Here is a 16,425-nt window from a genome sequence, read left to right on the forward strand (position 1 = left end):
TTTTTCTCTTACAGGTCTAACACTTCCGAAAAAACAATACAATGCCCACCCGGAACAATATATAATGCTAAACGAACCGTTCACTGGGCACTTCTCCGTACGAAAAACCCTATTGATATACCTGTTTTTACAAGGAAATAAAATGTGAAAAAAATATTTCTACATCCCATGGCCTTTCCCAACCATTTAAATTTTTCTCTTACAGGTCTAACACTTGCGAAAAACCAATACAACGCCCACCCGGAACAATATATAAAGCTAAACGAACAGTTCACCGGGCACTTATCCGTACGAAAAACCCTATCGATTTACCTGTTTTTTCAAGGAAATAAAATGTGAAAAAAATATTTCTACATCCCATGGCCTTTCCCAACCATTTAAATTTTTCTCTTACAGGTCTAACACTTGCGAAAAACCAATACAACTCCCACCCGGAAAAATATATAAAGCTAAACGAACCGTTCACTGGGCACTTCTCCGTACGAAAATCCCTATCAATTTTCCTGTTTTTACAAGGAAGTAAAATGTGAAAAAAATATTTCTACATCCCATGGCCTTTCCCAACCATTTAAATTTTTCTCTTACAGGTCTAACACATCCGAAAAACCAAAACAACGCCCACCCGGAACAATATATAAAGCTAAACGAACCGTTCACTGGGCACGTATCCGTACGAAAAACCCTATTGATTTACCTGTTTTTAAAAGGAATTAAAATGTGAAAAAAATATTTCTACATCCCATGGCCTTTCCCAACCATTTAAATTTTTCTCTTACAGGTCTAACACTTCCGAAAAACCAATACAACGCCCACCCGGAACAATATATAAAGCTAAACGAACCGTTCACTGGGTACATATCCGTACGAAAATCCCTATTGATTTTCCTGTTTTTACAAGGAAGTAAAATGTGAAAAAAATATTTCTACATCCCATGGCCTTTCCCAACCATTTAAATTTTTCTCTTACAGGTCTAACACTTCCGAAAAACCAATACAACGCCCACCCGGAACAATATATAAAGCTAAACGAACAGTTCACTGGGCACTTATACGTACGAAAAACCCTATTGATTTACCTGTTTTTACAAGGAAATAAAACGTGAAAAAAATATTTCTGCATCCCATGTCCTTTCCCAACGATTTAAATTTTTCTCTTACAGGTCTAACACTTCCGAAAATCCAATACAACGCCCACCCGGCAGAATATATAAAGATAAACGAACCGTTCACTAGGTACTTATCCGTACAAAAATCCCTATCGATTTTCCTGTTTTTACAAGGAAGTAAAATGTGAAAAAAATATTTCTACATCCCATGGCCTTTCCCAACCATTTAAATTTTTCTCTTACAGGTCTAACACTTGCGAAAAACCAATACAACTCCCACCCGGAAAAATATATAAAGCTAAACGAACCGTTCACTGGGCACTTCTCCGTACGAAAATCCCTATCGATTTTCCTGTTTTTACAAGGAAGTAAAATGTGAAAAAAATATTTCTACATCCCATGGCCTTTCCCAACCATTTAAATTTTTCTCTTACAGGTCTAACACATCCGAAAAACCAAAACAACGCCCACCCGGAACAATATATAAAGCTAAACGAACCGTTCACTGGGCACGTATCCGTACGAAAAACCCTATTGATTTACCTGTTTTTAAAAGGAATTAAAATGTGAAAAAAATATTTCTACATCCCATGGCCTTTCCCAACCATTTAAATTTTTCTCTTACAGGTCTAACACTTCCAAAAAACCAATACAACGCCCACCCGGAACAATATATAAAGCTAAACGAACCGTTCACTGGGCACTTATCCGTAAGAAAAACCCTATTGATTTACCTGTTTTTACAAGGAATTAAAATGTGAAAAAAATATTTCTACATCCCAAGGCCTTTCCCAACCATTTAAATTTTTCTCTTACAGGTCTAACACTTCCGAAAAACCAATACAACGCCCACCCGGAACAATATATAAAGCTAAACGAACCGTTCACTGGGTACATATCCGTACGAAAATCCCTATTGATTTTCCTGTTTTTACAAGGAAGTAAAATGTGAAAAAAATATTTCTACATCCCATGGCCTTTCCCAACCATTTAAATTTTTCTCTTACAGGTCTAACACTTCCGAAAAACCAATACAACGCCCACCCGGAACAATATATAAAGCTAAACGAACCGTTCACTTGGTACTTATCCGTACGAAAATCCCTATTGATTTACCTGTTTTTAAAAGGAAATAAAATGTGAAAAAAATATTTCTACATCCCATGGCCTTTCCCAACCATTTAAATTTTTCTCTTACAGGTCTAACACTTCCGAAAAACCAATACAACGGCCACCCGGAACAATATATAAAGCTAAACGAACCGTTCACTGGGTACTTATCCGTACGAAAAACCCTATTGATTTACCTGTTTTTACAAGGAAGTAAATGTGAAAAAAATATTTCTACAACCCATGGCCTTTCCCAACGATTTAAATTTTTCTCTTACAGGTCTAACACTTCCGAAAATCCAATACAACTCCCACCCGGAAAAATATATAAAGCTAAACGAACCGTTCACTGGGCACTTCTCCGTACGAAAATCCCTATCGATTTTCCTGTTTTTACAAGGAAGTAAAATGTGAAAAAAATATTTCTACATCCCATGGCCTTTCCCAACCATTTAAATTTTTCTCTTACAGGTCTAACACATCCGAAAAACCAAAACAACGCCCACCCGGAACAATATATAAAGCTAAACGAACCGTTCACTGGGCACGTATCCGTACGAAAAACCCTATTGATTTACCTGTTTTTAAAAGGAATTAAAATGTGAAAAAAATATTTCTACATCCCATGGCCTTTCCCAACCATTTAAATTTTTCTCTTACAGGTCTAACACTTGCGAAAAACCAATACAACGCCCACCCGGAACAATATATAAAGCTAAACGAACAGTTCACCGGGCACTTATCCGTACGAAAAACCCTATCGATTTACCTGTTTTTTCAAGGAAATAAAATGTGAAAAAAATATTTCTACATCCCATGGCCTTTCCCAACCATTTAAATTTTTCTCTTACAGGTCTAACACTTGCGAAAAACCAATACAACTCCCACCCGGAAAAATATATAAAGCTAAACGAACCGTTCACTGGGCACTTCTCCGTACGAAAATCCCTATCGATTTTCCTGTTTTTACAAGGAAGTAAAATGTGAAAAAAATATTTCTACATCCCATGGCCTTTCCCAACCATTTAAATTTTTCTCTTACAGGTCTAACACATCCGAAAAACCAAAACAACGCCCACCCGGAACAATATATAAAGCTAAACGAACCGTTCACTGGGCACGTATCCGTACGAAAAACCCTATTGATTTACCTGTTTTTAAAAGGAATTAAAATGTGAAAAAAATATTTCTACATCCCATGGCCTTTCCCAACCATTTAAATTTTTCTCTTACAGGTCTAACACTTCCGAAAAACCAATACAACGCCCACCCGGAATAATATATAAAGCTAAACGAACCGTTCACTGGGTACATATCCGTACGAAAATCCCTATTGATTTTCCTGTTTTTACAAGGAAGTAAAATGTGAAAAAAATATTTCTACATCCCATGGCCTTTCCCAACCATTTAAATTTTTCTCTTACAGGTCTAACACTTCCGAAAAACCAATACAACGCCCACCCGGAACAATATATAAAGCTAAACGAACAGTTCACTGGGCACTTATACGTACGAAAAACCCTATTGATTTACCTGTTTTTACAAGGAAATAAAACGTGAAAAAAATATTTCTGCATCCCATGTCCTTTCCCAACGATTTAAATTTTTCTCTTACAGGTCTAACACTTCCGAAAATCCAATACAACGCCCACCCGGCAGAATATATAAAGATAAACGAACCGTTCACTAGGTACTTATCCGTACAAAAATCCCTATCGATTTTCCTGTTTTTACAAGGAAGTAAAATGTGAAAAAAATATTTCTACATCCCATGGCCTTTCCCAACCATTTAAATTTTTCTCTTACAGGTCTAACACTTGCGAAAAACCAATACAACTCCCACCCGGAAAAATATATAAAGCTAAACGAACCGTTCACTGGGCACTTCTCCGTACGAAAATCCCTATCGATTTTCCTGTTTTTACAAGGAAGTAAAATGTGAAAAAAATATTTCTACATCCCATGGCCTTTCCCAACCATTTAAATTTTTCTCTTACAGGTCTAACACATCCGAAAAACCAAAACAACGCCCACCCGGAACAATATATAAAGCTAAACGAACCGTTCACTGGGCACGTATCCGTACGAAAAACCCTATTGATTTACCTGTTTTTAAAAGGAATTAAAATGTGAAAAAAATATTTCTACATCCCATGGCCTTTCCCAACCATTTAAATTTTTCTCTTACAGGTCTAACACTTCCAAAAAACCAATACAACGCCCACCCGGAACAATATATAAAGCTAAACGAACCGTTCACTGGGCACTTATCCGTAAGAAAAACCCTATTGATTTACCTGTTTTTACAAGGAATTAAAATGTGAAAAAAATATTTCTACATCCCAAGGCCTTTCCCAACCATTTAAATTTTTCTCTTACAGGTCTAACACTTCCGAAAAACCAATACAACGCCCACCCGGAACAATATATAAAGCTAAACGAACCGTTCACTGGGTACATATCCGTACGAAAATCCCTATTGATTTTCCTGTTTTTACAAGGAAGTAAAATGTGAAAAAAATATTTCTACATCCCATGGCCTTTCCCAACCATTTAAATTTTTCTCTTACAGGTCTAACACTTCCGAAAAACCAATACAACGCCCACCCGGAACAATATATAAAGCTAAACGAACCGTTCACTTGGTACTTATCCGTACGAAAATCCCTATTGATTTACCTGTTTTTAAAAGGAAATAAAATGTGAAAAAAATATTTCTACATCCCATGGCCTTTCCCAACCATTTAAATTTTTCTCTTACAGGTCTAACACTTCCGAAAAACCAATACAACGGCCACCCGGAACAATATATAAAGCTAAACGAACCGTTCACTGGGTACTTATCCGTACGAAAAACCCTATTGATTTACCTGTTTTTACAAGGAAGTAAATGTGAAAAAAATATTTCTACAACCCATGGCCTTTCCCAACGATTTAAATTTTTCTCTTACAGGTCTAACACTTCCGAAAATCCAATACAACTCCCACCCGGAAAAATATATAAAGCTAAACGAACCGTTCACTGGGCACTTCTCCGTACGAAAATCCCTATCGATTTTCCTGTTTTTACAAGGAAGTAAAATGTGAAAAAAATATTTCTACATCCCATGGCCTTTCCCAACCATTTAAATTTTTCTCTTACAGGTCTAACACATCCGAAAAACCAAAACAACGCCCACCCGGAACAATATATAAAGCTAAACGAACCGTTCACTGGGCACGTATCCGTACGAAAAACCCTATTGATTTACCTGTTTTTAAAAGGAATTAAAATGTGAAAAAAATATTTCTACATCCCATGGCCTTTCCCAACCATTTAAATTTTTCTCTTACAGGTCTAACACTTCCAAAAAACCAATACAACGCCCACCCGGAACAATATATAAAGCTAAACGAACCGTTCACTGGGCACTTATCCGTAAGAAAAACCCTATTGATTTACCTGTTTTTACAAGGAATTAAAATGTGAAAAAAATATTTCTACATCCCAAGGCCTTTCCCAACCATTTAAATTTTTCTCTTACAGGTCTAACACTTCCGAAAAACCAATACAACGCCCACCCGGAACAATATATAAAGCTAAACGAACCGTTCACTGGGTACATATCCGTACGAAAATCCCTATTGATTTTCCTGTTTTTACAAGGAAGTAAAATGTGAAAAAAATATTTCTACATCCCATGGCCTTTCCCAACCATTTAAATTTTTCTCTTACAGGTCTAACACTTCCGAAAAACCAATACAACGCCCACCCGGAACAATATATAAAGCTAAACGAACCGTTCACTTGGTACTTATCCGTACGAAAATCCCTATTGATTTACCTGTTTTTAAAAGGAAATAAAATGTGAAAAAAATATTTCTACATCCCATGGCCTTTCCCAACCATTTAAATTTTTCTCTTACAGGTCTAACACTTCCGAAAAACCAATACAACGGCCACCCGGAACAATATATAAAGCTAAACGAACCGTTCACTGGGTACTTATCCGTACGAAAAACCCTATTGATTTACCTGTTTTTACAAGGAAGTAAATGTGAAAAAAATATTTCTACAACCCATGGCCTTTCCCAACGATTTAAATTTTTCTCTTACAGGTCTAACACTTCCGAAAATCCAATACAACGCCCACCCGGAAGAATATATAAAGATAAACGAACCGTTCACTAGGTACTTATCCGTACAAAAATCCCTATCGATTTTCCTGTTTTTACAAGGAAGTAAAATGTGAAAAAAATATTTCTACATCCCATGGCCTTTCCCAACGATTTAAATTTTTCTCTTACAGGTCTAACACTTCCGAAATACCAAAACAACGCCCACCCGGAACAATATATAAAGCTAAACGAACCGTTCACTGGGCACTTATCCGTACGAAAAACCCTATTGATTTACCTGTTTTTACAAGGAAATAAAATGTGAAAAAAATATTTCTACATCCCATGGCCTTTCCCAACCATTTAAATTTTTCTCTTACAGGTCTAACACTTCCGAAAAACCAATACAACGCCCACCCGGAACAATATATAAAGCTAAACGAACCGTTCACTGGGCACTTATCCGTACGAAAATCCCTATCGATTTACCTGTATTTACAAGGAAATAAAATGTGAAAAAAATATTTCTACAAACCATGGCCTTTCCCAACCGTTTAAATTTTTCTCTTACAGGTCTAACACTTCCGAAAAACCAATACAACGCCCACCCAGAACAATATATAAAGCTAAACGAACCGTTCACTGGGCACTTATCCGTACGAAAAACCCTATTGATTTACCTGTTTTTACAAGGAAATAAAATGTGAAAAAAATATTTCTACATCCCATGGCCTTTCCCAACCATTTAAATTTTTCTCTTACAGGTCTAACACTTCTGAAAAACCAATACAACGCCCACCCGGAACAATATATAAAGTTAAACGAACCGTTCACTGGGCACTTATACGTACGAAAAACCCTATTGATTTACCTGTTTTTACAAGGAAATAAAACGTGAAAAAAATATTTCTGCATCCCATGTCCTATCCCAACCATTTAAATTTTTCTCTTACAGGTCTAACACTTCCGAAAAACCTAAACAATGCCCACCCGGAACAATATATAAAGCTAAACGAACCGTTCACTGGGCACTTATCCGTACGAAAAACCCTATTGATTTATCTATTTTTACAAGGAAATAATATGTGAAAAAAATATTTCTACATCCCATGGCCTTTCCCAACCATTTAAATTTTTCTCTTACAGGTCTAACACTTCCGAAAAACCAATACAACGCCCACCCGGAAGAATATATAAAGCTAAACGAACCGTTCACTGGGCACTTATACGTACGAAAAACCCTATTGATTTACCTGTTTTTACAAGGAAATAAAACGTGAAAAAATATTTCTGCATCCCATGTCCTTTCCCAACCATTTAAATTTTTCTCTTACAGGTCTAACACTTCCGAAAAACCTAAACAATGCCCACCCGGAACAATATATAAAGCTAAACGAACCGTTCACTGGGCACTTATCCGTACGAAAAACCCTATAGATTTACCTGTTTTTACAAGGAAGTAAATGTGAAAAAAATATTTCTACATCCCATGGCCTTTCCCAACCATTTAAATTTTTCTCTTACAGGTCTAACACTTCCAAAAAACCAATACAACGCCCACCCGGAACAATATATAAAGCTAAACGAACCGTTCACTGGGCACATATCCGTAAGAAAAACCCTATTGATTTACCTGTTTTTACAAGGAATTAAAATGTGAAAAAAATATTTCTACATCCCATGGCCTTTCCCAACCATTTAAATTTTTCTCTTACAGGTCTAACACTTCCGAAAAACCAATACAACGCCCCCCCGGAACAATATATAAAGCTAAACGAACCGTTCACTGGGTACATATCCGTACGAAAATCCCTATTGATTTTCCTGTTTTTACAAGGAAGTAAAATGTGAAAAAAATATTTCTACATCCCATGGCCTTTCCCAACCATTTAAATTTTTCTCTTTCAGGTCTAACGCTTCCGAAAAACCAATACAACGCCCACCCGGAAGAATATATAAAGCTAAACGAACCGTTCACTGGGCACTTATACGTACGAAAAACCCTATTGATTTACCTGTTTTTACAAGGAAATAAAACGTGAAAAAATATTTCTGCATCCCATGTCCTTTCCCAACCATTTAAATTTTTCTCTTACAGGTCTAACACTTCCGAAAAACCTAAACAATGCCCACCCGGAACAATATATAAAGCTAAACGAACCGTTCACTGGGCACTTATCCGTACGAAAAACCCTATAGATTTACCTGTTTTTACAAGGAAGTAAATGTGAAAAAAATATTTCTACATCCCATGGCCTTTCCCAACCATTTAAATTTTTCTCTTACAGGTCTAACACTTCCAAAAAACCAATACAACGCCCACCCGGAACAATATATAAAGCTAAACGAACCGTTCACTGGGCACATATCCGTAAGAAAAACCCTATTGATTTACCTGTTTTTACAAGGAATTAAAATGTGAAAAAAATATTTCTACATCCCATGGCCTTTCCCAACCATTTAAATTTTTCTCTTACAGGTCTAACACTTCCGAAAAACCAATACAACGCCCCCCCGGAACAATATATAAAGCTAAACGAACCGTTCACTGGGTACATATCCGTACGAAAATCCCTATTGATTTTCCTGTTTTTACAAGGAAGTAAAATGTGAAAAAAATATTTCTACATCCCATGGCCTTTCCCAGGCATTTAAATTTTTCTCTTTCAGGTCTAACGCTTCCGAAAAACCAATACAACGCCCACCCGGAACAATATATAAAGCTAAACGAACCGTTCACTTGGTACTTATCCGTACGAAAATCCCTATTGATTTACCTGTTTTTAAAAGGAAATAAAATGTGAAAAAAATATTTCTACATCCTATGGCCATTCCCATCCATTTAAATTTTTCTCTTACAGGTCTAACACTTCCGAAAAACCAATACAACGCCCACCCGGAACAATATATAAAGCTAAACGAACCGTTCACTGGGTACTTATCCGTACGAAAAACCCTATTGATTTACCTGTTTTTACAAGGAAGTAAATGTGAAAAAAATATTTCTACATCCCATGGCCTTTCCCAACCATTTAAATTTTTCTCTTACAGGTCTAACACTTCCGAAAATCCAATACAACGCCCACCCGGAAGAATATATAAAGCTAAACGAACCGTTCACTAGGTACTTATCCGTACAAAAATCCCTATAGATTTTCCTGTTTTTACAAGGAAGTAAAATGTGAAAAAAATATTTCTACATCCCATGGCCTTTCCCAACCATTTAAATTTTTCTCTTACAGGTCTAACACTTCCGAAAAACCAATACAACGCCCACCCGGAACAATATATAAAGCTAAACGAACCGTTCACTTGGTACTTATCCGTACGAAAATCCCTATTGATTTACCTGTTTTTAAAAGGAAATAAAATGTGAAAAAAATATTTCTACATCCCATGGCCTTTCCCAACCATTTAAATTTTTCTTTTACAGGTCTAACACTTCTGAAAAACCAATACAACGGCCACCCGGAACAATATATAAAGCTAAACGAACCGTTCACTGGGTACTTATCCGTACGAAAAACCCTATTGATTTACCTGTTTTTACAAGGAAGTAAATGTGAAAAAAATATTTCTACAACCCATGGCCTTTCCCAACGATTTAAATTTTTCTCTTACAGGTCTAACACTTCCGAAAATCCAATACAACGCCCACCCGGAAGAATATATAAAGATAAACGAACCGTTCACTACGTACTTATCCGTACAAAAATCCCTATCGATTTTCCTGTTTTTACAAGGAAGTAAAATGTGAAAAAAATATTTCTACATCCCATGGCCTTTCCCAACCATTTAAATTTTTCTCTTACAGGTCTAACACTTCCGAAATACCAAAACAACGCCCACCCGGAACAATATATAAAGCTAAACGAACCGTTCACTGGGCACTTATCCGTACGAAAAACCCTATTGATTTACCTGTTTTTACAAGGAAATAAAATGTGAAAAAAATATTTCTACATCCCATGGCCTTTCCCAACCATTTAAATTTTTCTCTTACAGGTCTAACACTTCCGAAAAACCAATACAACGCCCACCCGGAACAATATATAAAGCTAAACGAACCGTTCACTGGGCACTTATCCGTACGAAAATCCCTATCGATTTACCTGTATTTACAAGGAAATAAAATGTGAAAAAAATATTTCTACAAACCATGGCCTTTCCCAACCGTTTAAATTTTTCTCTTACAGGTCTAACACTTCCGAAAAACCAATACAACGCCCACCCAGAACAATATATAAAGCTAAACGAACCGTTCACTGGGCACTTATCCGTACGAAAAACCCTATTGATTTACCTGTTTTTACAAGGAAATAAAATGTGAAAAAAATATTTCTACATCCCATGGCCTTTCCCAACCATTTAAATTTTTCTCTTACAGGTCTAACACTTCCGAAAAACCAATACAACGCCCACCCGGAACAATATATAAAGTTAAACGAACCGTTCACTGGGCACTTATACGTACGAAAAACCCTATTGATTTACCTGTTTTTACAAGGAAATAAAACGTGAAAAAAATATTTCTGCATCCCATGTCCTATCCCAACCATTTAAATTTTTCTCTTACAGGTCTAACACTTCCGAAAAACCTAAACAATGCCCACCCGGAACAATATATAAAGCTAAACGAACCGTTCACTGGGCACTTATCCGTACGAAAAACCCTATTGATTTATCTATTTTTACAAGGAAATAAAATGTGAAAAAAATATTTCTACATCCCATGGCCTTTCCCAACCATTTAAATTTTTCTCTTACAGGTCTAACACTTCCGAAAAACCAATACAACGCCCACCCGGAAGAATATATAAAGCTAAACGAACCGTTCACTGGGCACTTATACGTACGAAAAACCCTATTGATTTACCTGTTTTTACAAGGAAATAAAACGTGAAAAAATATTTCTGCATCCCATGTCCTTTCCCAACCATTTAAATTTTTCTCTTACAGGTCTAACACTTCCGAAAAACCTAAACAATGCCCACCCGGAACAATATATAAAGCTAAACGAACCGTTCACTGGGCACTTATCCGTACGAAAAACCCTATAGATTTACCTGTTTTTACAAGGAAGTAAATGTGAAAAAAATATTTCTACATCCCATGGCCTTTCCCAACCATTTAAATTTTTCTCTTACAGGTCTAACACTTCCAAAAAACCAATACAACGCCCACCCGGAACAATATATAAAGCTAAACGAACCGTTCACTGGGCACATATCCGTAAGAAAAACCCTATTGATTTACCTGTTTTTACAAGGAATTAAAATGTGAAAAAAATATTTCTACATCCCATGGCCTTTCCCAACCATTTAAATTTTTCTCTTACAGGTCTAACACTTCCGAAAAACCAATACAACGCCCCCCCGGAACAATATATAAAGCTAAACGAACCGTTCACTGGGTACATATCCGTACGAAAATCCCTATTGATTTTCCTGTTTTTACAAGGAAGTAAAATGTGAAAAAAATATTTCTACATCCCATGGCCTTTCCCAACCATTTAAATTTTTCTCTTTCAGGTCTAACGCTTCCGAAAAACCAATACAACGCCCACCCGGAACAATATATAAAGCTAAACGAACCGTTCACTTGGTACTTATCCGTACGAAAATCCCTATTGATTTACCTGTTTTTAAAAGGAAATAAAATGTGAAAAAAATATTTCTACATCCTATGGCCATTCCCAACCATTTAAATTTTTCTCTTACAGGTCTAACACTTCCGAAAAACCAATACAACGCCCACCCGGAACAATATATAAAGCTAAACGAACCGTTCACTGGGTACTTATCCGTACGAAAAACCCTATTGATTTACCTGTTTTTACAAGGAAGTAAATGTGAAAAAAATATTTCTACATCCCATGGCCTTTCCCAACCATTTAAATTTTTCTCTTACAGGTCTAACACTTCCGAAAATCCAATACAACGCCCACCCGGAAGAATATATAAAGCTAAACGAACCGTTCACTAGGTACTTATCCGTACAAAAATCCCTATAGATTTTCCTGTTTTTACAAGGAAGTAAAATGTAAAAAAAATATTTCTACATCCCATGGCCTTTCCCAACCATTTAAATTTTTCTCTTACAGGTCTAACACTTCCGAAAAACCAATACAACGCCCACCCGGAACAATATATAAAGCTAAACGAACCGTTCACTGGGTACATATCCGTACGAAAATCCCTATTGATTTTCCTGTTTTTACAAGGAAGTAAAATGTGAAAAAAATATTTCTACATCCCATGGCCTTTCCCAACCATTTAAATTTTTCTCTTACAGGTCTAACACTTCCGAAAAACCAATACAACGCCCACCCGGAACAATATATAAAGCTAAACGAACCGTTCACTTGGTACTTATCCGTACGAAAATCCCTATTGATTTACCTGTTTTTACAAGGAAATAAAATGTGAAAAAAATATTTCTACATCCCATGGCCTTTCCCAACCATTTAAATTTTTCTCTTACAGGTCTAACACTTCCGAAAAACCAATACAACGCCCCCCCGGAACAATATATAAAGCTAAACGAACCGTTCACTGGGTACATATCCGTACGAAAATCCCTATTGATTTTCCTGTTTTTACAAGGAAGTAAAATGTGAAAAAAATATTTCTACATCCCATGGCCTTTCCCAACCATTTAAATTTTTCTCTTTCAGGTCTAACGCTTCCGAAAAACCAATACAACGCCCACCCGGAACAATATATAAAGCTAAACGAACCGTTCACTAGGTACTTATCCGTACAAAAATCCCTATAGATTTTCCTGTTTTTACAAGGAAGTAAAATGTAAAAAAAATATTTCTACATCCCATGGCCTTTCCCAACCATTTAAATTTTTCTCTTACAGGTCTAACACTTCCGAAATACCAAAACAACGCCCACCCGGAACAATATATAAAGCTAAACGAACCGTTCACTGGGCACTTATCCGTACGAAAAACCCTATTGATTTACCTGTTTTTACAAGGAAATAAAATGTGAAAAAAATATTTCTACATCCCATGGCCTTTCCCAACCATTTAAATTTTTCTCTTACAGGTCTAACACTTCCGAAAAACCAATACAACGCCCACCCGGAACAATATATAAAGCTAAACGAACCGTTCACTGGGCACTTATCCGTACGAAAATCCCTATCGATTTACCTGTATTTACAAGGAAATAAAATGTGAAAAAAATATTTCTACAAACCATGGCCTTTCCCAACCGTTTAAATTTTTCTCTTACAGGTCTAACACTTCCGAAAAACCAATACAACGCCCACCCAGAACAATATATAAAGCTAAACGAACCGTTCACTGGGCACTTATCCGTACGAAAAACCCTATTGATTTACCTGTTTTTACAAGGAAATAAAATGTGAAAAAAATATTTCTACATCCCATGGCCTTTCCCAACCATTTAAATTTTTCTCTTACAGGTCTAACACTTCCGAAAAACCAATACAACGCCCACCCGGAACAATATATAAAGTTAAACGAACCGTTCACTGGGCACTTATACGTACGAAAAACCCTATTGATTTACCTGTTTTTACAAGGAAATAAAACGTGAAAAAAATATTTCTGCATCCCATGTCCTATCCCAACCATTTAAATTTTTCTCTTACAGGTCTAACACTTCCGAAAAACCTAAACAATGCCCACCCGGAACAATATATAAAGCTAAACGAACCGTTCACTGGGCACTTATCCGTACGAAAAACCCTATTGATTTATCTATTTTTACAAGGAAATAAAATGTGAAAAAAATATTTCTACATCCCATGGCCTTTCCCAACCATTTAAATTTTTCTCTTACAGGTCTAACACTTCCGAAAAACCAATACAACGCCCACCCGGAAGAATATATAAAGCTAAACGAACCGTTCACTGGGCACTTATACGTACGAAAAACCCTATTGATTTACCTGTTTTTACAAGGAAATAAAACGTGAAAAAATATTTCTGCATCCCATGTCCTTTCCCAACCATTTAAATTTTTCTCTTACAGGTCTAACACTTCCGAAAAACCTAAACAATGCCCACCCGGAACAATATATAAAGCTAAACGAACCGTTCACTGGGCACTTATCCGTACGAAAAACCCTATAGATTTACCTGTTTTTACAAGGAAGTAAATGTGAAAAAAATATTTCTACATCCCATGGCCTTTCCCAACCATTTAAATTTTTCTCTTACAGGTCTAACACTTCCAAAAAACCAATACAACGCCCACCCGGAACAATATATAAAGCTAAACGAACCGTTCACTGGGCACATATCCGTAAGAAAAACCCTATTGATTTACCTGTTTTTACAAGGAATTAAAATGTGAAAAAAATATTTCTACATCCCATGGCCTTTCCCAACCATTTAAATTTTTCTCTTACAGGTCTAACACTTCCGAAAAACCAATACAACGCCCCCCCGGAACAATATATAAAGCTAAACGAACCGTTCACTGGGTACATATCCGTACGAAAATCCCTATTGATTTTCCTGTTTTTACAAGGAAGTAAAATGTGAAAAAAATATTTCTACATCCCATGGCCTTTCCCAACCATTTAAATTTTTCTCTTTCAGGTCTAACGCTTCCGAAAAACCAATACAACGCCCACCCGGAACAATATATAAAGCTAAACGAACCGTTCACTTGGTACTTATCCGTACGAAAATCCCTATTGATTTACCTGTTTTTAAAAGGAAATAAAATGTGAAAAAAATATTTCTACATCCTATGGCCATTCCCAACCATTTAAATTTTTCTCTTACAGGTCTAACACTTCCGAAAAACCAATACAACGCCCACCCGGAACAATATATAAAGCTAAACGAACCGTTCACTGGGTACTTATCCGTACGAAAAACCCTATTGATTTACCTGTTTTTACAAGGAAGTAAATGTGAAAAAAATATTTCTACATCCCATGGCCTTTCCCAACCATTTAAATTTTTCTCTTACAGGTCTAACACTTCCGAAAATCCAATACAACGCCCACCCGGAAGAATATATAAAGCTAAACGAACCGTTCACTAGGTACTTATCCGTACAAAAATCCCTATAGATTTTCCTGTTTTTACAAGGAAGTAAAATGTAAAAAAAATATTTCTACATCCCATGGCCTTTCCCAACCATTTAAATTTTTCTCTTACAGGTCTAACACTTCCGAAAAACCAATACAACGCCCACCCGGAACAATATATAAAGCTAAACGAACCGTTCACTGGGTACATATCCGTACGAAAATCCCTATTGATTTTCCTGTTTTTACAAGGAAGTAAAATGTGAAAAAAATATTTCTACATCCCATGGCCTTTCCCAACCATTTAAATTTTTCTCTTACAGGTCTAACACTTCCGAAAAACCAATACAACGCCCACCCGGAACAATATATAAAGCTAAACGAACCGTTCACTTGGTACTTATCCGTACGAAAATCCCTATTGATTTACCTGTTTTTACAAGGAAATAAAATGTGAAAAAAATATTTCTACATCCCATGGCCTTTCCCAACCATTTAAATTTTTCTCTTACAGGTCTAACACTTCCGAAAAACCAATACAACGCCCCCCCGGAACAATATATAAAGCTAAACGAACCGTTCACTGGGTACATATCCGTACGAAAATCCCTATTGATTTTCCTGTTTTTACAAGGAAGTAAAATGTGAAAAAAATATTTCTACATCCCATGGCCTTTCCCAACCATTTAAATTTTTCTCTTTCAGGTCTAACGCTTCCGAAAAACCAATACAACGCCCACCCGGAACAATATATAAAGCTAAACGAACCGTTCACTAGGTACTTATCCGTACAAAAATCCCTATAGATTTTCCTGTTTTTACAAGGAAGTAAAATGTAAAAAAAATATTTCTACATCCCATGGCCTTTCCCAACCATTTAAATTTTTCTCTTACAGGTCTAACACTTCCGAAAAACCAAAACAACGCCCACCCGGAACAATATATAAAGCTAAACGAACCGTTCACTGGGCACTTATCCGTACGAAAATCCCTATCGATTTACCTGTATTTACAAGGAAATAAAATGTGAAAAAAATATTTCTACAAACCATGGCCTTTCCCAACCATTTAAATTTTTCTCTTACAG

The sequence above is a fragment of the Paroedura picta genome, unplaced genomic scaffold (assembly GCF_049243985.1).
Source record: "Paroedura picta isolate Pp20150507F unplaced genomic scaffold, Ppicta_v3.0 Ppicta_v3_sca19, whole genome shotgun sequence".
Lineage (NCBI taxonomy): Eukaryota > Metazoa > Chordata > Lepidosauria > Squamata > Gekkonidae > Paroedura > Paroedura picta.